Below are 24020 nucleotides of genomic sequence, written 5' to 3' on the forward strand. Positions count from 1 at the left end.
AGCTCAGTTTCATATCCTTGTGTTGATTCTCTTTCCCTCCCTGTTCCCCTTCCCTGTCCTGCCCTATTGCTCCCCAAATCATATTCCTAAATAAGCAACTTATAAGTCCCAGGAAAGATGGTGGCTGCAAAATCAGAATGTTTGGATGTGTTATGGATGTGAGGGAGAAGCTGATCTTGGGGCTTCTTTAATCTTACAACATTTCACCCTAATCATATATCCACACCAGTGCTTCTCTTGAAATTTCTCGAAAATGGGAGAAAAAATTGTGTATTCTTCACAACTACCTGGAGAACTTTCTCAGATACCAGCTGAAATCTACCATTGTTGAAGACAAAGTACAGCAAAGATGTGGTATTTGGGAAAATTGATATGAGGAATGTCCTTTGACCAGGCTTTGGCTCAACTGGAATTCAGTGACCAAAAAACAGGGGCCCCAATAATGAAAGAGGTTCTCTTAAAAGCCCAAGATATAGCAGTGGGAGATCACAATGTGGAGTTCAGATCCAACTTATATATGGCTAAGTCCACTTCAGGGCAAGGCCAGTACTTGATACACATTGATATCACCATGGGGGTGGCTTTGGGATCATGGGATTATTTTGTGAAGTTGGTGGATGGCCCCTCACCTCCACGTGAGGCACCAAAGACAGTGTAACCCATACCAAAGAAGATATTCAGGAGCTTCGAAACCTGACCATCACATTCACACTGTATGATGGGGAAATTGAGAATCCACAGTATATACTTTACTATTGGCTTTCTAAAAACAAACAGAAATTAGTTTTTATGAAACAAAACAACTTACCAGTTCCAAAGTCTTCATTTTTCAGAGAACCAAGGCCAAGATACCTTCCAATAAAACAATAAAAGGACACAATGTTGAGACCATCATGGAAGCTCCAGGACGTCTGATAAGATTCTCTTCTGGTATTTGTGCTCTCTGTCCCTCTTGCTCTTCTTTTTAATGGAAGGCTAAAATGGCCAGTCCTTTTTGACCAGTCTGCCCTAATTCTTCAACTTTCCTCTGCTTGCCCTCCTCTTCCTGGCTCCATTTGTAGCTGGTAGCTCATCTTCACTAGGCTCCAGGCCAAAGCCAGCAGAAAACTGGCTGCTTAAACAGCCTTCCTGCTCTGGTCAAACAAACTCCCCCTGGTTGGCTGCCGCCGCCACTGCCCTTGCCACTCTCCTCTCTTCTAATCTCTGCATATCTGCGTTCACATGTAGCTCTGGCCACCCTTCCCTTCTGACCAGTAAAACTTCCACCGCACCCACTACCCCCTCCACCCTGCCCCCATCTGTACCTTCAGGCCTTGCGGCTTTCCTCCAGAGCATCACCATCAACATTTTATCAGCTTCTTTCACACAGTGCCACTCAGGCACTCATGCTCTTTGAACAAGTGTACCGATGCTGTGGGGCAAATAGGGAAATAATCAGAGAAGAAATAGTCCCTGAGGGCTGTCTGTTTGACTTCTTCAAGACAACAATAATATATTGATTCACTTGGAAAATATTTTTTCAGTGCCTAATAGTGCTTTGGTGCTGGGAATACAGCAGTGAGTAGAACAAACAAAAGGCCCTGCCACATACAGCTTACACTTCAGTGAATAAGGATAACCGAGTGACAGAAGTGGGGCTGAAGTGCTACATCTCTCTTTCCCTCTTTTTTTTATACCTTTTTTCCTGAATGGCAGGCAGAGCACTCATTCTATATCTTAGAGCTAAACTTTATTAGTCTCATGACTCAAGATTAGAATTTGTGTTTGACCCACTACCCACAAGCCACCTAGGTTCTCTGTTGCAAGAAAGGTTGATACCTAAATGGTCTTCAGCTGTAAACTACTAAAGGCTGTTGGACCTACCTTTCCCTGCCTCAGCTGGGACCGCACAACCTGAAGGGCAGAAACTGTCTCTTGGAGCAGGAGGGAGGCTCAGTTCTCCAGTGTTTTCACTCTGAGCTGCAGCTCTTTTTCATTGATGCCTTTTCTGTTTGTGGTTTTGAAAATATTTGTCACATTCTCAGCTCTGTAACTTAATATTTATTATAACAACAGAAGAAAAGTCTTCCTTACATAACAGCCTGCTTTAAAACCATTGCTATTCTTAGTGGAGAGACAGTTAGTTAATGAGACCATGAATACCTGTGATATCTGCATTGGAAGCCGTTCAGCTTCAAAGATGGGTAAGCTGGTTCAGAAACGAGGCCAAGGGAGAGACAGTCTTTCTTATTTCCCCTCATTCCCTGCAAAGATAATGGAAAATAACTGGTTACTTTTTCAGTTTGAGGTGCTCTCTCTTTGGGAATTTACTGTTGTTGTTTTTGAGGATAAAGGAATTTGTACTGCAGGCTCCAGGTATAATGCTATCTAATTTTTCTGTTTCAAACATAATCTTGGGGAAGGGCATTTCCATTTCTCAATGGGATTTTAACAGTAGAGAACTCTCCAGCTGACTCGGCTTTACAAGATTCATCTTTCCAGGGCTTACATTCTAACTACCCAAGATGATTTGGGGGGTGGAAGATCTCCATGAGGGAGATTTGGTCCTTGGAAATTTACCTTTACAGATCACTTATGTTGGATTAACAATTATCTTTCTGTTATTAACAGCTTCTTAAATATAAATATTTTCTGGAAGGAGGTGTAGGAAAGGAAAAATTATTTTCTCTCTATCCTTCTAGTTTCTTGGCTGAGAATCCCTAGTAATGAAAGACATATTAACAAGAGAAAAACAAATGTAATTACATATGTACCAGGTACACCTGTGTACACATATGTACATTACATATGTACCTGGTACAGCATGTAATTACATATGTAATTACATGGTGTACGAGGTCTGCCATCTGCCCTCCTGCTACAAGGTACCTTTTGAAGTGAAGTGAAAGTCACTCAGTTGTGTCTGATTCTGCAACCCCATGGATGGTAGCCCGCCAGACTCCTCTGTCCATGGAATTCTCCAGGCAAGAATACTGGAGTGGGTTGCCATTCTCTTCTCCAGGCATCTTTCTGACCCAGGGATCGAACCTGTGTCTCTTGCATTGCAGGTGAATTCATTACCATCTGAGCCAAGAGGGAAGCCCACAGGGTATCTTTTACATGGGAGATTTATCTCTCTTTCAGGAGGTCATATGTAGGTCAGACTGTTCTTCTTGCACCAAATCTCAAGTACCTTAAGTCAAAATAATCAGGATGCCAAAGTGGCATATTAGGAGGTGAATTAGGAGGTGAATCCCCACAAAGGTAACAAATTGCTTTTTTTATGCAATAGTGAGTTCTGTCACATTAATTTCCTCAACTTGAAAGAACAGAGCAGAATGAGCCTTGACTATCTCTCTTTTGGGGAGGGAGGTAGAAAGCCTTGAACACTACGAGGGATAAGCATTGAGACAAGGTATGAGAGTCCCAAGGACAAAAAAAGGGCCTGGGTGGCCTTGTGTGATTATCAAGGATGTCAATAGGGTGATGTTGGGAGGATAGGGGAGGCCCTGGGGATCTTGTCTTTTCTGTCCTAAGGATTTTTGTGAAAAAGTTTAAACTGAGAGGGTTCTTTATGTAATGTTCTAAGGATTTTTGGTTTTTGATTTTGTTTTCTTTTAAAAAAATTTTATTGGAGTACAGTTAGTTTACAGTATTACTTTCTGCACACAGCCAAGTGAATCAGTTATACATATACATATATCCACTCTTTTAAAGCTTCTTTCCCATATAGATCATTAAAGAGTAGTGAATAGAGTTCCCTGTGCTATATAAGTAGGTCCTTATTAGTTATCTTGTCCTAAGGATTTTGATGGCTCTCTTTCCTCTGTGGATATGTGTTGCTGCTTCTGGGAGTGAACCCCCCAGAATGCTACTCCCCAGGGTAAACTGTGTCTCTCAACCTTTTTACTCTGAGTTAGTCCAGACCATAGAAGCTTATCTGAGTTTGAGAATAAGCAATACTGTAATGGCAATTTGGCTTATGTATGGCTAATTTAACTTTGGTTTCCTCCAAAAGAAATGAAAAAGGCTAGCACAAAGGTTATAAACAAGGTAAGTTTACCAGAGTGCGAAAGCGTTCTCCATTATCTCCCTTTATCTTCTAGATGCCTTTCTAGAGTTCAGGGGGCTTGACTGTCTGCAAAAATGCCTTTTATTCCCCAAGTCAGAAAAAACTTACTCTTGCAAACAAGGCAATAATTTTACTACCCAGGAAGTTGTTTCTCTCAAACTGCTTATCTGGGTTTACAGCCTTGAAATTCTTATTACATCAACCCAGGGACAAAGCTCCCCTTATCTGTACTTATGTTTCTGGGCTGAATTTTCCATTTATGTCCTAGGGATGACCACCACACATTCCCGACCTTCAAGGGGTGGGATGCACTTCTATGAATAAGAGCAACTCCTAGAGGGGACTTAATTGGACAAAGAAGAAGGAAGGTGTATCTATTGCCCTTTCTGGAATGAGGGAGCTTCTAATGCACCCCACAAGAGAGGGAGAGTTCCTGGCAGTATTTCTTTTAAAATTTACACTTTTAGGGTTAATAGAACATGACAAAACAAACTTACATACAGGTTGTTTTATAAAGCTTAAATTAGTTTCCCATTGCTATGACATGTACTGGTAGTAAGGATATTTATAATAAATTCTCTTTAATTTCATATATCTCAATTTCAAATTCTTGAATTTGCAATACTTTAGGAACACAGATTGCCTTTAAAATTGTGATTTTTAGAGCTGATTTGTTTTTCATATTGACAAACTTTTAAAAAATACCTTCAGCAGTCTAGGAAATTATCTTTACTACTTAGAGGGTAAAGCCTTGAAGACAGTTTATCTTCTTTATAACTCCCCTGTCTTTTTGGAGCAGGTTGTGATTGTGGGTGGAGTATTCTGATACTATTGCTTTGTCTCTGCAGTATTTTGCAGCTGAAAAGTTTTCTCTGTTATCATTAAACATGTATCCTTGCTAAACATTTGATGGTAGTTCTCTAGATATAAATGAGTTCTTTAGATTCTATTATTTTAGGTCAATAGCTCTTACATTTTAGCATGCATTAACATCACCAGGGCAGATTTCTAAAATGTATGTATCTGAGTGTTACTCACAGGGCCTAAGACTGAGTAGCCTGGGTGGGAACCCAAGGAGCTGCATTTTAAGCTTTGCCTGAGAGCGTCATTCTGGGGGTAAATCAGTGCCTTAGAGCTGATTTCTCAACCTCAGCACTATTGTCATTTTGGTTGGATGAATATTTGCTGTGGGAACTGTTCTCTGCATTATAGGAATCCACCTGCATGTGGGAGACCTGGGTTTGATCTCTTGGTTGGGAAGATCCCCTAGAGAAGGGAACGATTACCCACTCCAGTATTCTGGCCTGGAGAATTCCATGGACTCCATGGGTTCACAAAGAGTCGGACATGACTGAGCGACTTTCATTTTCAACTTTCAACTAGCCTCTGCCCACTAGATAAATGCCAGGAGCATTCCCACCCATCGTGGCAAATAAAACTGTTTGCAGACATTTTGCTCTTCCTCATTCAAACATCCTAGCCACTGAAGCATTCTTAAGAGTGTTGGATTCTTATGGGACTCTGGTCCAAACTTAGTTTTCTCAGAACTCTGTAGGATAAAATTTATCTTTTGTCATGGAGGGCTCAAGCTAAGGGCTCTCAAACCCTTTTCAGCCCCCAGACAATTCTTATTCGGCTGTATTTTTCTTGTAATTATTAAAATTAGTTGCTAATGTTTATAATTTGGGGTAAACCTATTTCTGGGTTTGCTTGAAAATTCAGAAATTCTGACCACACCAGTTCTCACTGGTGTGAGGTAGGAACCAGCTGGACCAAGGGAACAGCTGCAGTAGAGACCCAGTAGTGCTCTCCAGTCTCCTGAATCCTCAGTTGGCTGACCTCACTTATCCATGTCTGGCTCCTAGAGGTACTAGATTTGCAATTCCTGGTTTAAAAACTCCATAACTACTGACTGAGAATGGGGCACTCCATATAGAATAATTTTTCTAGGGTTGGCAGCATTAAAAAAATTTTTTTTAAATGTATGTATGTATGGCTGCTCTGGGTCTTCACTGCTGTCCTTGGGCTTTCTCTGGTTGCAGTGAGTGGGGGGCTACTCGTCACTGTGGTGCACAGCCTCCTCACTGTGGTGGCTTCTCTTGTTGCAGAGCATGGGCTCTAGGGCTCAGGGCTGCAGTAGTTGTAGCACTCAGGCTCAGTAGTTGTGGTTCAAGAGCCCAGAGCACTGGGCTCAGCAGTTGTGGTGCACAGGCCTAGTTACTCCTTATCATGTAGGATCCTTCCCAGACCAGGGATAGAACCCATGTTCCCTGAATTGGCAGGAGGATTCTTAACCACTGGATCACCAAGAAGTCCACTGTTCGTTTTTCTAAAGAAGAATAGTTGATTTATAATATGTTTCAGCTGTACAACATAATGATTAATATTTTTTATAGATTGTACTCCATATGAAGTTATTATAAAATATTGGCTATATTTCTTATGCTGTATATTACATCCTTGCATCTTATTTATTTATATGTTATTTTTATTGAGGTATAGTTTACTTACTATATTAGTTTCAGGTATACAATATAGTGAATCAAATTTTTATAGATTATACTTCATTTATAGTTATTATAAAATATTGGCTATTTTTCATGTGCTGTACAATATATACTTTTAGCTTATTTATTTTGTACATAGTAGTTTGTACCTATTAATCCACTACCCCTATCTTGCCCTCCCACCCTTTTCCCCACTGATAATCACTAGTTTGTATCTATGAGTTTATTTCTGTTTTATTATATTTGTTTTATTTTTAAAGTTCTACACGTAAGTGAAAACATACAATATTTCTCTTTCTCCGTTTGACTTATTTTACCCTCCATAATACCCTCCAGGTCCATCTGTGTTGTTGCAAATAGCAAAATTTTCTTCTTTTTATGGCTGAATAATATTCCATTTTGTATGTATATATATGTGTGTGAGTGTGTGTATACATGTTTAAAATGTTATTGAATCAGTTATGTCTGACTCCTTGCGACCCCATGGACTATAGCCTGCCAGGCTCCTCTGTCCATGGAATTCTCCAGGCAAGAATACTGGAGTGGGTAGCCATTCCCTTCTCCAGGGGATCTTCCCAACCCAGGGATTGAACCAGGGTCTCCTGCATTGTGCACACCCACTTCTCCTTTGTCTAGTCCCTGAAAGTGGTTCATTTGTCTATCAAGAACCAGCACTTGACAGTGATTCAAAAAATATATGCACCCCAATATTCATAGCATTATTTACAATAGCCAAGATATGGAAGGAGTCTAAATATCCATCAACAGATGAATGGATAAAGATAACCACTTTCCATAAAGAAAGAAGTAGGTATGTGATGCACAATTACATTTACTCTACCTTATCCTATTCTCTTGTGTGACTAACAATTTCATATGTGATGATGAGAAACTTGGACTTACGATTGATTTTAAAAGAAAGGTAGCTGAAAATACTGCAGGTAGGGGCTTGGCTGGCTTCTGGACATGTGACTGTTCATTTACACAAGAGCCTGTGTGTAGAAGGGCCCTGCACTTCACTTAAGGCCCTGCTGTTGCCATCTTGAATTCTTTTTTCTTTAATTTACTGTAACTCTATTGTAATAGCAGAAGACTAGAAACAGGGAAAAAGTCTATCAGCATGGAGTGGGTGAATAAGCCACACAGAGGAGGACTCTGAGGCTGAAAAAGGAACGAGGAAGATCTCAACATATTGCTGCAGAGAGATTGATTGGAGTGGGTTGTTCTCTGAATAATGCAAGGTGGGTGTCCAAAATGGGCAATGTTCACTGGTTTATCATAAAAGGATTTAGCTGAGGAACAGCCAGGTGGAAGAGAAGCATAGGGCAAGGTATGTAGGAAGGAGCGTGGAGCTTCCATGATGCACCATTCTCCCCAAATCTCCATGTATTCACCATCCTGGAAGCTCTTGAAATTCTTAATTTTTGAACAAGAGGCCCTGCAATTTCTTTTTGCACTGAGCTCTCTAAGTTATATAGATGAATCTGTCTGGAGGATGGGCTTTTACATTTTATTTAATTTTATTATCATGGGAGGTGGAAGTGTTCAAAAATACTAAGTTTAGGAATATATTATTGTAAAGAGAAACAGGTCCTTTTCTCTTGACGAGATTGGAATACATTTATCCAAGAAATTAACAGGCAATCCCTCAAAATCAGCTTCATATAGGGAATTTCTAGGAGGCAAGGAAACAGAAGACAAAGAAGGCAGTATGAGAGTGTGGAGAATCTGAGTATAAATGGATTCTAATGAATTTAGACAAACCACATAATTTCTTCAAGGCTTAGTTTCTTTATTTGTAAAATGAGGGTAATAGTTCTGATGTTATAAAGTTGTGAGGTTTAAATAAGATAGTGTGTGAGCATCTTGTACAGTGATTGGCACATAGTAAGTCCTCAGGACATGACAGTTATGTTAATTTGGAACTTTGCTCTCAGGAGTCTACAATCCAGAAGAAGAGATAGATGTATCAAGTCATGACAGGGAAAACTGGTATATTATCTTAGGCTGTCATAACAAATATCACAGACTGGGTGGCTTAAACAATAGAAATTTGCTTTCTCACAGTTCTGGAGGCTAGGAGTTAAGATCAGGGTACCAGCCTGGTCAAGTGGTCAAGTTCTGGTAAGAACTCTCATCCTGGCTTTCGAACAGCTGTCATTTTGCTGTTGTCCTCACTTGGCAGAAAGCTCTGGTGTCTTTTCCTTTTCTTGTAAGGACACCAGTTTTATTGCATCAGGGCTCTACCCCTAAGACTTCGTGTAATCTTTTTTTTAAATTTTATTTTATTGAGGTATAGTTGATTTATTATGTTGTGTCGATTTCTTCTCTACAGAAAAGTGATTGCTGCTGCCTGCTGCCAAGTCGCTTCAGTCGTGTCCGACTCTGTGCGACCCCATGGACTGCAGCCTACCAGGCTTCTCCGTTCATGGGATTCTCCAGGCAAGAACACTGGAGTGGGTTGCCATTTCCTTCTCCAATGCATGAAAGTGGAAAGTGAAAGTGAAGTCACTCAGTCGTGTCTGACTCTTAGCGACCCCATGGACTGCAGCCTACCAGGCTCCTCCATCCATGGGATTTTCTAGGCAACAGTACTGGAGTGGGGTGCCATTGCCTTCTCCCAAAAAGTGATTAGTTATACATATATAAATACACATATATGTTATTCTTTATGTTCTTTTCCATTATGGTTTATTATAGGATATTGAATATAGTTCCCTGTGCTCTACAGTAGGAATGTGTTGTTTTCATTTAATCTTCATCCTTAAAGGCTGTAGCTCCAAAATATAGTCACATGGCGGGTTAGAGTCCCCCATATGCATTTTTTAGGGGGATACAATTTAGGGCATAACATCTGGCATAAGTACAACCAGGGCATAGATGAATGACCAGCTCTGCTAGTAGAGGGAGGTCAGAGGAGGCATCACAGAGGAGATGATTTCTGAAATGTATGTAAAATGTTTTAATCAAAGAAGTGTATGCTCAAAATAAGTCAAGGAGCAGAGAGGAGTATATAATAAAAAACAATAATCTCCCCACCTCTCTCTAGCCTCAGGTTCACTCTCCATAGTTGATGCTAGGGAGTGAATGTTTGTGTCCCCTCAAAATTCAAATTGTAACCCTAATCCTCAATGTGATGGTATTTTAAAGTGGACTACTTCGGGGTTAATTAGGTCATGAGGGTGGAGCTGTTAAGATGGGCTTCAGTTCAATTCAGTTCAGTCACTCAGTCGTGTCTGACTCTTTGCGACCCCATGAATCACAGCATGCCAGACCTCCCTGTCCATCACCAACTCCCAGAGTTCACTCAAACTCATGTCCATCGAGTCAGTGATGCCATCCAGCCATCTCATCCTCTGTCATCCCCTTCTCCTCCTGCCCCCAATCCCTCCCAGCATCAGAGTCTTTTCCAATGAGTCAACTCTTTGCATGAGGTGGCCAAAGTACTGGAGTTTCAGCTTTAGCATCATTCTTTCCAAAGAATACCCAGGACTGATCTCCTTTAGAATGGACTGGTTGGATCTCCTTGCAGTCCAAGGGACTCTCAAGAGTCTTCTCCAACACCACAGTTCAAAAGCATCGATTCTTCGGCGCTCAGCTTTCTTCACAGTCCAACTCTTACATCCATACATGGCTACTGGAAAAACCATAGCCTTGACGGACCTTTTTTGGCAACATAATGTCTCTGCTTTTTAATATGTCATCTAGGTTGGTCATAACTTTCCTTCCAAGGAGTAAGCGTCTTTTAATTTCATGGCTGCAGTCACCATCTGCAGTGATTTTGGAGCCCCAGAAAATAAAGTCTGACACTGTTTTCACTGTTTCCCCATCTATTTCCCATGAAGTGATGGGACTGGATGCCATGATCTTAGTTTTCTGAATATTGAGCTTTTAAGCCAACTATTTCACTCTCCTCTTTCACTTTCATCAAGAGGCTTTTTAGTTCCTCTTCACTTTCTGCTATAAGGGTGGTGTCATCTGCATATCTGAGGTTATTGATATTTCTCCCGGGAATCTTGATTCCAGCTTGTGCTTCTTCCAACCCAGCGTTTCTCATGATGTACTCTGCATAGAAGTTAAATAAGCAGGGTGACAATATACAGCCTTGACGGACTCCTTTTCCTATTTGGAACCAGTCTGCTGTTCCACGTCCGGTTCTAACTGTTGCTTCCTGACCTGCGTATAGGTTTCTCAAGAGGCAGGTCAGGTGGTCTGGTATTCCCATCTCTTTCAGAATTTTCCACAGTTTATTGTGATCTACACAGTCAAAGGCTTTGGCATTGTCAATAAAGCAGAAATAGATGTGCTTAGTGCCCTTATAAGAAGAGAAAAAAGAGGAGAGAACTTTCTCTCCCCATCACCCTTCCTCTTCCCTCTCCCTCTGCTGTCCCTCCTTTCCCCTCCCCCTAGCCCATGAGGATATAGCCCTCAACAAACCAGGAAGAATACTCTCACCAAACACTGGATCTGCTGGTACCTTGATCTTGAATTTCCCAACTTTCAGAAATGTGAAAAATAATTTATTTTATTTAAACCTACCAATGCCAATGTATGATATTCTGTCATAACAGCCGGAACTAAAGACAATATTTTAAGATGTTTCTGTTTTAGTTCTCATATTTGACATTCTTCTCTACCCCTTCCAATGCTAGATGTCTATCTTGTTGTTTCCCCCCTAGTTCTTCTATTGGTTATCTTTTTGACTTAAAATGATTTACTTGCACCTGTTTGTTTTGTCATCACTTTTCTGTGTTATCTATCGACTCCCAGCTTTATAAAAAGAGAGTCATGTTCCATTCTTTTCTCTAGCTTTCCTCCTCCTGCCATGGCCCGCCTTCTTTATTTTAACCTTTTACATTATCAAGATTACCAATTTATTTTCTGTTCTGCTACTACAGTCGAGTTTTCCTTACAAATCAAAAAAAGCAGCTTTTGTGTTATTAGGGCTGTGCAAATGCTGGTCTAAGTTACATGCTTGAAATACTTTCACTTCTTTACTGAGCCAAATGATATAAACTCAGCACCAGTAGGAGGATATCTTTTCCTCAAAGTCAAATGGAGTTCTCTTTTCTTACAATTTAGAAAATTTTAAAAACCATTATATACTTGAGTTTGCTACATATTTAGATGTATTTTTCTTGTGGAGTTTTATTTTTAAGTTTCTAAATGTCTCTCTCTTTTCTCTGTTTTTTCTTAAAATATTGGCTTGGAGAAATTCTACTCCATCTTACCATCTGTCTTAGGCCAGGCTGTTATATCAGCATATCGTAGACTGGGTGGCTTAAACAACAAAAACTTATTTATCACAGTGCTAGAGGTTAGAAGTCCAAAATCAGAGTGCCAGTACCCCTGAGTGGAGTTCTGATGAGGGCCCTCTTCTGGGTTGCAGAGTACAACTTCTTGTTGTGTCCTTACATGGTAGAGAGCAGAGAGAGGAAGCAAGGTGTCATGACTCTTATAAGAACACTAATCCCATTCATGAAGGCTCTACCTGCATGATCTCATCTAATCCTAATTACCTCCCAAAGATTCCAACTCTGAATACCATCATATTAAGGGATGGGATTTCAACATGTGAATTTTGGAGGCACAAACATTCTGTCCATACAGCATCTTTTCCATCAGGATCACCCTCCTAAAGACCTTTCTTTCTTCCAGAGAACTCCATCCTTCTGCTTCTACAGGAACTGCTTATTTTCTAGGCCTGCAGTACAGCTATCATTCTGGGAATACTTGAACTTCTTTCCTTTACTGCTCCTTTGTGGTGCATCTACTGTTTCCCAAATTCCATATTTTCTTTCTTGATTCTGTTCCTCATTTTGATAAAATAGATCAAGAAACATCTTAAGAATGGCATAAAACTAAGATATAAATGTCTCAAATTATGTTTCATTAATGCATTTGATAGTTTGATTGGGTGTAGTATTCAAGGATAACCAAAACACTGAAATTTTCAGTTGGTTTTGTCCAGCCCTGTTTTTATATATTCATGTTACCAACATCCCACAAAATGTCTTAAGTGTATACCATCAGAGTGTGGATAAGCCATTCATACTAATGAGTATCCCATCACATTAGACACTCAATAGATGATGACCAGCCACCATATCACAAGGGCAGAGTTTCTCACTGGAGACTGTAACCAGTGTGCACAACTCAGCAACAAATCAGTTTCCAGGCACCGAACTTACTCCAACCCAATTTCTCTCAGAGTCTTTGTCATTCCTTTCTGAAGTGGTCCCGTTGCCTCTTTTTTCCCCTTTCCTGGATCCATCTTTTATCTAGGCTTTTGAGTAGAAAAACTAGCTCTGCAAACATGAAGATATATCTTTTCATCTGATTCTTTGTCTAAAGGCTTTTTATTTTTAATTTTATAGTCTTTGTTGCTGCTTCCAAAGTGGGTGACTCATGCTTACCTGAGTAGAAATATGTGGAAAAATATAGACCCTTGTGGTTCACATTAAGTAAAGAGGTTAAAGAAATGCATAGGAAATACACAGATTAATACTTCAAGATATAATCTTACCACAACAGACTGGAAATTATTTGCCGTTAAACTTTTGAAAGCATAACTCTATTGCTTTTCAACAGCCACTGTACTAATGAGAAATTAGATGCCAGTTTGGCATGTTCTCTTGTGGCTGACTTGTTTTGGAAGATTTGAAGATGTTCTTTTTATGCTTGATGTTAAATTTCAGAGTAACATGTTTAGGAATAAGTATTTTTAAATTCTTGAATTAGTTATTTAATAGATCCTCTCAACTGGAAGGTTTGTGACCATTTGGCTTTAAAAGATTTTCATTATTTCTTTGCTAATTTCCTCTTTTTTTTTTTTAAGAGTGGATATTTTATTTATTTCTTTTTCTTTTTTTTTAAATTTTATTTTATTTTTAAACTTTACATAATTGTATTAGTTTTGCCAAATATCAAAATGAATCCGCCACAGGTATACATGTGTTCCCCATCCTGAACCCTCCTCCTTCCTCCCTCCCCATACCATCCCTCTGGGTCGTCCCAGTGCACTAGCCCCAAGCATCCAGTATCGTGCATCGAACCTGGACTGGCAACTCGTTTCTTACATGGTATTTTACATGTTTCAATGTCATTCTCCCAAATCTTCCCACCCTCTCCCTCTCCCACAGAGTCCATAAGACTGTTCTATACATCAGTGTCTCTTTTGCTGTCTCGTACACCGGGTTATTGTTACCATCTTTCTAAATTCCATATATATGCGTTAGTATACTCTATTGATGTTTTTCCATCTTGCTTACTTCAATCTGTATAATAGGCTCCAGTTTCATCCACCTCATTAGAACTGATTCAAATGTATTCTTTTTAATGGCTGAGTAATACTCCATTGTGTATATGTACCATAGCTTTCTTATCCATTCATCTGCTGATGGACATCTAGGTTCTCTTTATCATCGTCTCTGTGCTCACTTGAAAGTTGATTTGTTGAATGCAAGACTTGCTGAGTTAGTCTTTTCTCAACTTTAAAAAAATTTTATATTGTGGTAAAAACACAAAAACATAAACTTGTCTCAGCTTTTATCTCTTTTAAAATCTCTATTTATTCTAAGACCCAAGCAACACCTTGACTTTTCCATTCTTTTATTGTGTTTTTAAAAATATTAGTAACTAATAATTTCTAATGGTTAATTCTATTTTTTTTCCTGCTCCTTATTGATAGTACCTTCACCTTGGTTTACAGATAGACAATCTCTCTGAAGATGTTAACTATAATTGCTTTGTTTCCTGAATTATTTCTGTTTTCCAATTACTTATCTTGATCTTGCTTTCTTGTTGCTGGTTTTCTTCCTATGCCTGGCAATCCTAAATTGTCTATAGAAGAAGGAGAGACTAAATAACCAATGTGGCTTTCTTCTGCAGTAATGTAAGGACTCTTCAAGGTGACACACGGCATGGGGTAACACTGAGAAGGCAGGGCTGTGGCTCATAGTCTTTGCTCCCAGATGAGCAGAATAGGGACTGTACCTCAATCTATGGATCCTTCCAAGCAGTTGAATATAAAGGGTTTCACTTACAGACGCCATCATCCACATTAGAAACCTTAGCTTCTGTCAGTTAGTTCATGTGGAGTTAGGTAGGTAAAATGGTTCAAGTTTGAAAATACAGTACAGATCTTCCTGGATTTAACGAAGAGGGGTTACATACTGATAAATCCAAAGTAAGTTGAAACTATCATAAGTCAAAAGTGCATTTAGTAGCCCTAACCAACTGAATATCATAACGTAGCATAGCCTGAACATGCTCAGAGCACTTGTGCATGCTAAGTCACTTCAGTCACGTCCAACTCTTTGCAACCCTATGGACTGTAGCCCACCAGGCTCCCCTGTCCATGGGCTTCTCCAGGCAAGAATGCTGGAGTGGATTGCCATGCCCTCCCCAAGGGATCAAACCTGTGTCTCTTACGTTGCCTGCATTGGCAGGCGGGTTCTTTACCACTAGTGCCACCTGGGAAGACCCCAGAACATTACATTAGCCTACAGTTTGACAAAATCATCTAACACAAAGCCTATTTTATAATAAAGTGTTGAGCATCCCATGTCATTTTATTGAATATTGTACAAAATAAAAAAAGAAGGGCAGTTGTCCAGATAGAGTGGTTTTAAGTGCATCAGTTGTTTACCCTCATGACTGGGAGCTATGCTTCTGATCTGACCAGCATCAAGACAGAGAGAGAGTTTTGCACTGCTTATCGTGCCTGGAAAAGATCACAGTTCAAAATTCAAATAATGGTTCCAACTGAATGTGTGTCACTTTCACACCATTTTAAAGTCAAAAAATCCTAAGTCAGGGACTGTTTGTATATACCAATGAGGTTTTTCCAGGGTGAATGCTTTGTTTTAAATTAGTGAGATTTAAACTATCTTTTTTCGGAGAAGGCAATGGCACCCCACTCCAGTACTCTTGCCTGAAAAATCCCATGGATGGAGGAGCCTGGTAGGCTGCAGTCCATGGGGTTGTGAAGAGTCGGACACGACTGAGAGACTTCACTTTCACTTTTCACTTTCATGCATTGGAGAAGGAAATGGCAACCCACTCCAGTGTTCTTGCCTGGAGAATCCCAGGAATAGGGGAGCCTGGTGGGCTGCCGTCTATGGGGTCACACAGAGTCGGACACGACGGAAGTGACTTAGCAGCAGCAGCAGCAACAACAGCAACAGCAAACTATCTTTTTAAAATAGGATTCAAAATAGTTTTTAAATTTTGAATATGAATTTACTTGCAATCAAAAAACTACAAAATTAGAGTGTATAGATGAAAGACTGTATTTAATGGCATAATTGGTTTCTTTAAAAGAGTATTCACCAATTCATATTGGGCTTCTACAGCTGTTCAGGTAGACATTTTTGTAGTAATTAAACTCAAATTCTGGAGTCCTTACCCCCTTCCACTTTTATCTGAATGTTGTTTCAGGCTATATACCTAGCTTTATTTTATTTTTAGGCTGCACTTCAGAGCTTGTGGGATCTTAGTTCCCTGGCCAGAATCAAACCAGTGAAAGCAGCAGGTGGATGGACCACCAGGGGATTCCCTGTGCCAAGCTTTTTCTGTCTCCAAATTAAACATTTTATTTGTGTGTATGTATATATTTACATATATATTTATACTATATATAAACTATGCCTTTATATTTTCACCAATTAGTCCAAGTAGAGTTGAGTAGCTTCAATGGTTCCACTTAAAAAGGAAGTAAAACTCTAGTACATCCTAAAGAAAAAAACATTTCCCAGCCTTTCAGCTTTTCCTTAGTTTCTTCTTCCTTCCTACATGGAAGTTTAATAATGGTTCAGAAAATGTCTATTCAATCAATTCTTTTCAGAATCCATTATGGGAATCCTGAATCCTACCCAACTTTATTTTGTGTCTACATTGCAAAATTTAAGGCAGTAGGATTTTTGTGGCCCCAAATCGGTATATTGTCCTTTTACTTATCTGGGTTGCCTCTACTTAAGTCCTAGACTTTAACTTTGGGTAGATCCCGGGGCATGTCATATCTTTTCCTTCTTGGGGTTACTCTGGAACCTGAAGAGAAGACCCTGCTAACTTCACAGAGGATACTGGCATTTTCTCCTTTGTGATCAGCATAACTCTCAATATGGTGAGTCAGGTTCAATAACCCCAGACTCATTCAGCAGAATCTTAAGACTCCTCTTGAAACAGAACAGGCTCTATCTTGAAAGCAGGACTCCATCTCGGGCTGGACTGTGGACTTTGAGTTATATGCCCAGTATCGATGGAAACAACATACCATCAGGAAAGCCAGGCCCCCAGAAGAAGAGCCCCAGGGCTCTCCGTTGCCTAAAAGAATATCCTAATTATCTGTGTAACAAATATAATCATATATTCTATTATGCTTATTGGGGTATGACCACAGTCCTATGATAATTGTCCACTGTTAACTACCTAGGCTTAAGGCATATGAATCACGGGTTAACTTTGATTGTATCTTTCTTTTCCTGTGTTCAGATTAGTTTCAGGGAATTTGGGGAAGTGGGTTTGGGCACGTACACTTAGGGTATATAAGGTTTTCAGAAAAACCTGGTCGGGGTCCTTGGCTAAGAGGAGACTCCACCTTCGGTCCGCTGGTATAATAAACTGCACTCCACTATCTGCATTGTCCTTCTGAGTGAGTTTATTTCCCAGAATGTGTGGCTACAACACTCTCATTTAGATGGGATCCCCAGTTTCCTGGAGATGGCGAAAGCCCACCCTGGAGTTCTCCAAACCTTCCAATGGCTGCAGGGCCCCTCAAATGCCCCATGTGGGCCACTCCAGTCTGCTGTCTCTTGAGGGTGGAGGCTGAATGCTGAACTCACACTTTCCACCCAGAAATCTTAACGGTGCCCCTGCATCCAAAAACTAGCAGGCTCTGCCTCACCCCAGGAGGTGCACATGCTGGAAGCAGAGTTAACGGTCCAAGGGCCTGGGAAGGTGGAGCCCAGACCTCAAATATGTTCCCACTCCTTGATGTGCCCAACCCACACATCTCTCTTGAAATCTATGGATTTGTCACTGGCAAAGCCCTCTGGAATCTCTGGGGAAAATACAATGGAACCTGGGCGATAAGGTCTAACTTCTTCTTTAGGGCTTAGTCTAGTTTCAGTTGCCTGGAGGGGTTAGTGTGCAGAGGCCTTGCATCTAACACATTGCATTAGAGTTCCCAGCACGGAACTGCTGCGCCTGACACTTCAGCTGGCGGGGTGGGCCTTGTGGAGAAACACAGCCAGAGACATGGCAATTCAGGATGCTGGTGGCAGCAGGCTGTGTGCAGAGATGCTGTGCCAGGTATTTCAGTCTGGAGCTGTGAGCAGGGTTCCTGTGCCAGACCCAGAACTCTGTCCCTTCCAGCTCCCTAAAAAAGCAGCACCCCCCTCAGCCTGTCTAGGGGCAGAAAGACACTTGTAGGGCATAAATTAGGAAGGGAAGGTAACAGGCTGAGTGGCCCAGTTTAACTTTTTTTTTACATTCTGTTTCATTTTCCTAAACTGATCCTTTGTTTCTGGATGGTAGTTTCATTCCAGGCTAAAACTTTTAGAAGAACTTAGGTCCCCAGCTCCTTTCCCCTAGTAACCTAAAGAGAGCAGATGGCCTCTCAGTTCAGTTTAGTTCAGTCACTCAGTCACGTCCGACTCTTTGAGACCTTATGGACAGCACTATGCCAGGCTTCCCTGTCCATTACCAACTCGCAGAGCTTACTCAAACTCATGTCCATTGAGTCGGTCATGCCATCCAACCAGGTTATATAAAGTGCATGTTCCCTCTTCCCTTCCATTTAGTAGAATTTATCTGAAAATGAATAAGTTAGGTGTCAAATCAGGTACATTCATGCAATAAATGTTCAGTTCAATAAATAAAAGCATTTTAATAGAATAAATTGAAATAAATTCTCTAACTGGTCTGTTTGCTGCCTTCACAGACGGACCCAGTGGACCTATGTTCCCCTCTGCACCCTCTTGCTCAGCCTCTGCTTTATTCTCCTAACCCCTCAGCTGCCTCTAGTCCTTCCTCTCAGTTTAAGAGACAAGCATTCACCTAGTGGGTAACTGGTGATGGACGTGTGGTAACTAGGGCAGGAGACAGACTAGGACAATAAGGAAGGTGGCTACTCTTAAGCAACCAACGATGCCCCTACAACAGCATTGGACAGTGGCTTGGCCCAGCTCACTCTCAGAACCCTGCTAAGGAAGAGATGGTTTGTGAATTTATTACTGTCTCCTCAAATACAAGCTGGAATCACTTGCAAATCTGAAGAAATGTAACACTGTACTCAGATATGTTGCCCACCTGTTGGGAGCTTCAGAGAGGTTGCTCTTAAGAAACTGAATTAGGGTACCTGGCAAAGAGTTATTAAACTATAAAATCAACACAGCACAGAATGCAAAGCTGTTTAAAAGATGTTTCCTCCCCCACTCCCAGCCCCAGTTCACAAAACTAGACAATAACCCAACTGATGTTAAGCAGATCCAAAGAAATAATATGCAAATCAGGAGCATGGTGATCACCTTGGGAGCATAGGAAATTGAGTCATCAGGAACAGTTAGCAAGGGCCTCCAAAGCATTGTCCTGGGGAGAGGGAACAATCCTCTCCCACTGGCCAGACCAATCCCATTTTGTAGGTAGAAGCTTCAGGCTATCTCAGCCTGATGCTATTAAGCACTGGATATGTCTGCAGAACTCTTTGTTCTGATTTCCTGCTCTCCAGGCAATCTCTGATCATTATCCGACTTCCTCTTTGGTTCTGCCTACAGAAATGAATCTGTTACAAGGGCTTTTAGCATCCTGTTCCTTATAATGTTATTTTTTTTTAATTGTTTAATTGTAAATAAACAAAATGGCATTTTGACCACTAGATTATTTGGCTTCCCCTCTAGGTTGACCAACCAGGCAAGAAAAGGCTGATTATATAATATGCATGTTCCTGTCTCTCTGAGTTGTACTTCTCATTATCAGTGAATGATCTGGCATTCCATGTTGGGGGTTTTGTGGATGTGAGTCTGCCCCTGAGGAGATGAATCTACTCAGGGAGCACTTGGGTCTCAGAACCTGGAAGGGGGAAGGCCTGATTCTGGAATGAGGAGAGTTCCCTTGGTGAGGACACAGCCCACAGAGGCTTGTTTCCTATGTGATAAACACATATGCTTCTAGCTGCTGCTACTTTACCATTTTTAGAAAAAGATAAAATGTTCAATTCATAATGGAAGATACAGCACTTACTGTGCATGGCATGCCCAACATTAACTTCTGGGTTTCTAGAACAAAAGAGTGGCACTATTTCCCCTGATATTCATCCTTTAAAACATTCCTGTTAACTTATGTAAAATAAACATGTAAAAATTTCAACTTAATATCCTGGTGCAGATGAATTTATAATTCAGCCTATTGATTTTAAGAAGGGAGAGGAGGAGAGAAAATGAATGATTTTTAACCCTAAACTCAGCCTCTCCTATTCCTCTCCAAGCCAGAGGCAAGATGAGATTTGTGCCAAAAGATGGGAAGAATTTCCATCCTGTTTGGATTATGCTGAGATGCTTTTGGAAAACATGTAAAAGAAGAAAACAGTGGCAGGAAAGCACAATACCCTGTTTATTTCTCTTTTGGATACACATTTATAAACCCTCAGAACCATGCCCCAAGAAAGTAGGATTTCCAATTTGAAGCAAGCAGAAGCAGTAGCTTTTAAAATAGAACAGCAGGATTGCTGGGAGGGGATTCTATCTAGTGATAATGGCTGCTGTTTCCATGGCAATTGCAAGCAGAAGTCATATTCACCTGCGACACTGGCATCTCTGCTCCTTTTGTTCAGGATGAACTACCATTAAGTAGCAGACAGCACTGGTAGCGAAACACACACTGCGGTGAACTGGATGCCACCTCTCTGTGTACAGATCTTTTGTCTGTAATGAATCTGCAGTTCCCTAAGTCCTTTTGTTGTTAGCATAACAAGAGAGAGCTTGAAAAAACATAAATTCTGCTCTGAAAATGTTTGCAGTCTCACCTGGGCCGAATTTTTCTGAGAAAGAGTTTTAAGTCTTTAATTCTCAAATCCAACAATTCCCAAACCCTCCCATGACTCAGAAGCCCTAACTCTGCAAAATGCAAATTCAGAGGTGCCACCACCCAGAAAATCTGATTTAGTAAGCCTGAGATGAGGCCCAGGACTCTGAATTCTTAATAGGTACCCTAGCTAATTCAGATACAGATGGTTCAGACTAGTTCTAAGAAGCCCTGTTTCAGGATACTCTTTCCTTAATGGAAAATTATGAATTGAATCTCAAGGGATTTCTTCCACAAGGAGACTACTTCGAATGTATTCAGGCCATGTAGCTTTAGTCAGGCAGCAAAGTGGTTTTAGAGTAGTCCTGAGCTTTACGCTGTTTGCTTAGGGGCTTGGTTCATTATAATTAAGTGGCAGTACTCCCCCAAAGGGCACCCCATGCCTGCTGTTTTCACCTAGAGAAGAGGCAAGGAACACTCTTGTGCAGCACCTGGCCAGCTGGCTTCAGAGTAAAGGCTGTGGAGCTGTTACTTCCAGGTTCAAGACAAAGAGATGAAGTTCTTATTGCGTTCTGCCCTTCTCATAACAGTGTGGGCTGCAGCTTTAGGAAGGCTACAGATTCACAGCTGTAGCTATGAAGGGAGAAAGTGTCCATTTGAATTCCTGTTCTCACTAATGTGAGGTCCCCACTCCTTGGACACATCTTCTTGTAGCAACCTTTTCCTTCATCCTTCTATTTTTCTAGCCTCTCAGCTTTAGATGTGCAAAGACAACCTTTCTCCATTGCTTTCATTCAGTTTCTAGGTTGCCCTAGATGCTTCTCTTAGCCATATTCTGTTTGTTAAATACAGAATCCCCACAAGCACCTGCCTCCAGGGACAGCCTGGGAAAACGGTCTGGCAAAGATAGGGAAGCTTTTCTGTGCAAAGCCAGCATGGAAGGCAGACAGAATCACAGACAGTGGCTCAGGTTGAAATTCAGAATATCCTAAGTGAAACTTTGCCAGAAGATGCTCCCCTTGCCCCAAGCCCACAGTCCTCGGTTTCAGAAATAACTTCATGTGCACGTGCCAAAGCACTGCAGGTGGTACTGATGCTTTTGTTCAAATGTAGTTTATCTTTGAAGGGGAATAAAGTAGATCTGAATAAAAGTCCTATTTTTGGAAAAGTAAGTGATGCACTGATAGATATTTGCAATGTGAAAACGCTTTCCTCAGGCTTTATCCTCAGTGACTTAACTTTTCTTACAGCAGGAGGAGCCCACATCACAGAGAGGACTTGGTGACCGCTGCGTCACTGACATTTTGTGGCTTTTCTCATTTTCACAGAATGGGAACAACAGGAGTGGTTTCCAGAGCGATGAAAATTCAAAATAAAATAACACATAGGCAATTGCTGTCAACCGCTTTATTTTTTAATCTACTAATTCTTGTGAACTGGCACCTCTCTTGCTGACAACCATAGAGCCAGCTTTGTAAACAAGTCATAGTTGAAGGCAGAGCACAGGGGTGCTGGACTATTATCCTTGTCAAAGGAACTCCATGGAGTTCTACTAAGAAGGTGAGAGTAACAAGAAGCAGTAAAATGTGGTAGTTAAGCTTGCAAGATTTGGCACTGAGCTGCCTGAATACCAATCCATGCTCCTCACATACTCAGAGACTCCTTGTTCATAAAATGGGAACCATGAGAGCTACATCCTGTGATTATGGTGAGTATCAGGCAAGGGGATGCTGTTAATCTTCTAGCAGAGGGTGGGCATGTAACCAAGTTTGCTATTCTAAATGTGGAGAATCAAATGTGTGATTTGATATCACTTCATGGAATACTTGAATTTATTTGGAAGATCAAGGAGACAGAGCTGTCAGCACATAGACTGGAAGAATTAGCTCTCTGGTCACCATCTGTGTCTATGGGATGGAGCCTGGAATTAGCCACCATGAATCCCTTAATCAAGCAAATGGGAGAGAACATGTCAATAGCCTTGGACTTGTCTCTAGTCATTCCTGCTTCCCGTGGACTAGGACCTCCCTTTCCTCTACACCCAACTTCCATTACCAGATCCTCTTTAGCAGATCTTGTGCCTCGCCACTTTAATATCCAAAAGGCCTATTTCTTCTCAAGATCTACTCACTGTCTAATGTAGAATGAGGGGACACTATGCTTCAATAGAATCATTTCCTCCTTTGCAGTTGAATAAGGTGGAGAGATTTGAATAAACAAGGACAGATCAGCTCTCCTTGATGCCTCCCATCCCTTCAGCTCTTCATCTCTTCTCCGCTGCCTCATATTCCTTGAGTGGAGTCGAGAATGCTCAGGGCAATCTCGTGGTGAGGAAAACAGATGCAGTCCCTGTTCTCATGGAGCTTACAATCTAGAGGGAGAACAAGCACAAACAGGTAAAAGACAAATAATTTCATGTTGTTGCAAACAGTCTCATGAAACACGCAGTTACATTAACTGTTAGAGTAACACACAGTTACAGTAACACAGTTACTAGAATTGCTTATGGCTCTAGTTGCTTTCTGGACTACAGAATTAATATGAACAATTTTAAAATAGAACATTATCATTTCCTTTATATATATTCTGTCTTTCTCTACCATCTTGAAAACTTTGAGCTACCACAAACAAGTGTCAAAGATTTAAAAAAATTCTCAACATTGTAAAAAGCTTAAAGTGTGTATCACAATAGCAAAGGAAAGTTATAATATTCAATAACAGATATACATTATGTATTTAGCATAGGCAATTATTAAAGATACAGATGTAACCATAATTTTAACCTTTTAAATGGACAAGTGGAATCACTGCACTGGTTGTTAACATCAGTTGCTACACTGATCATCAGCAGGAAGAATAAAGTATTTTATCTCATTGATAATGTTTATGTTGCAGAAAAATGCTACAATGCTAAACAATAATATAATTACCAATTAAAATAAGTATTGCAACAAAATATGAATATATATTTTAAATTAATTGTAAAAGCTAAAGAATATAGGGTAATTTTTAAATTATTAGAAGACTAAAATATTCCACTAACATGTTTTAGTTAAAAAATAATAATTTTATGTTATATCAAGGGCTTCAAAGGAAAGAAAGAAGAGCTCAAAGAAGAGGGTTGTGGAAGAGAGTCAGGGCTACTTTAAATACAGAAGGTGAATCTGTGGGTGGTGAATCTAAGCTGAGAAAAAGTTGCCTCTTTTAAAGAAGTTCTCAGTGAAAAAGCCTGGAGAAGGCAATGGCAACCCACTCCAGTGTTCTTGCCTGGAGAATCCCAGGGACGGGGGAGCCTGGTGGGCTGCCGTCTCTGGGGTCGCACAGAGTCGAACATGACTGAAGTGACGCAGCAGCAGCAGCAGTGAAAAGCCAGACTTGGCTTGAGGTGAAAAGGTAAAAAGAAGACTGAAAAAAGCTGAGGTTCTGGTACTGACACTGAA

The 24020-nt window shown here is 40.6% G+C and overlaps 1 pseudogene; it reads left to right on the forward strand.

Moving 5' to 3' along the window:
• Positions 1–379: 379 nt before the first annotated feature.
• On the forward strand, positions 380–658 carry LOC113891535 (annotated as a pseudogene).
• Positions 659–24020: the final 23362 nt, after the last annotated feature.

This window comes from Bos indicus x Bos taurus, chromosome 4, assembly GCF_003369695.1.
Source record: "Bos indicus x Bos taurus breed Angus x Brahman F1 hybrid chromosome 4, Bos_hybrid_MaternalHap_v2.0, whole genome shotgun sequence".
Taxonomy (NCBI): domain Eukaryota; kingdom Metazoa; phylum Chordata; class Mammalia; order Artiodactyla; family Bovidae; genus Bos; species Bos indicus x Bos taurus.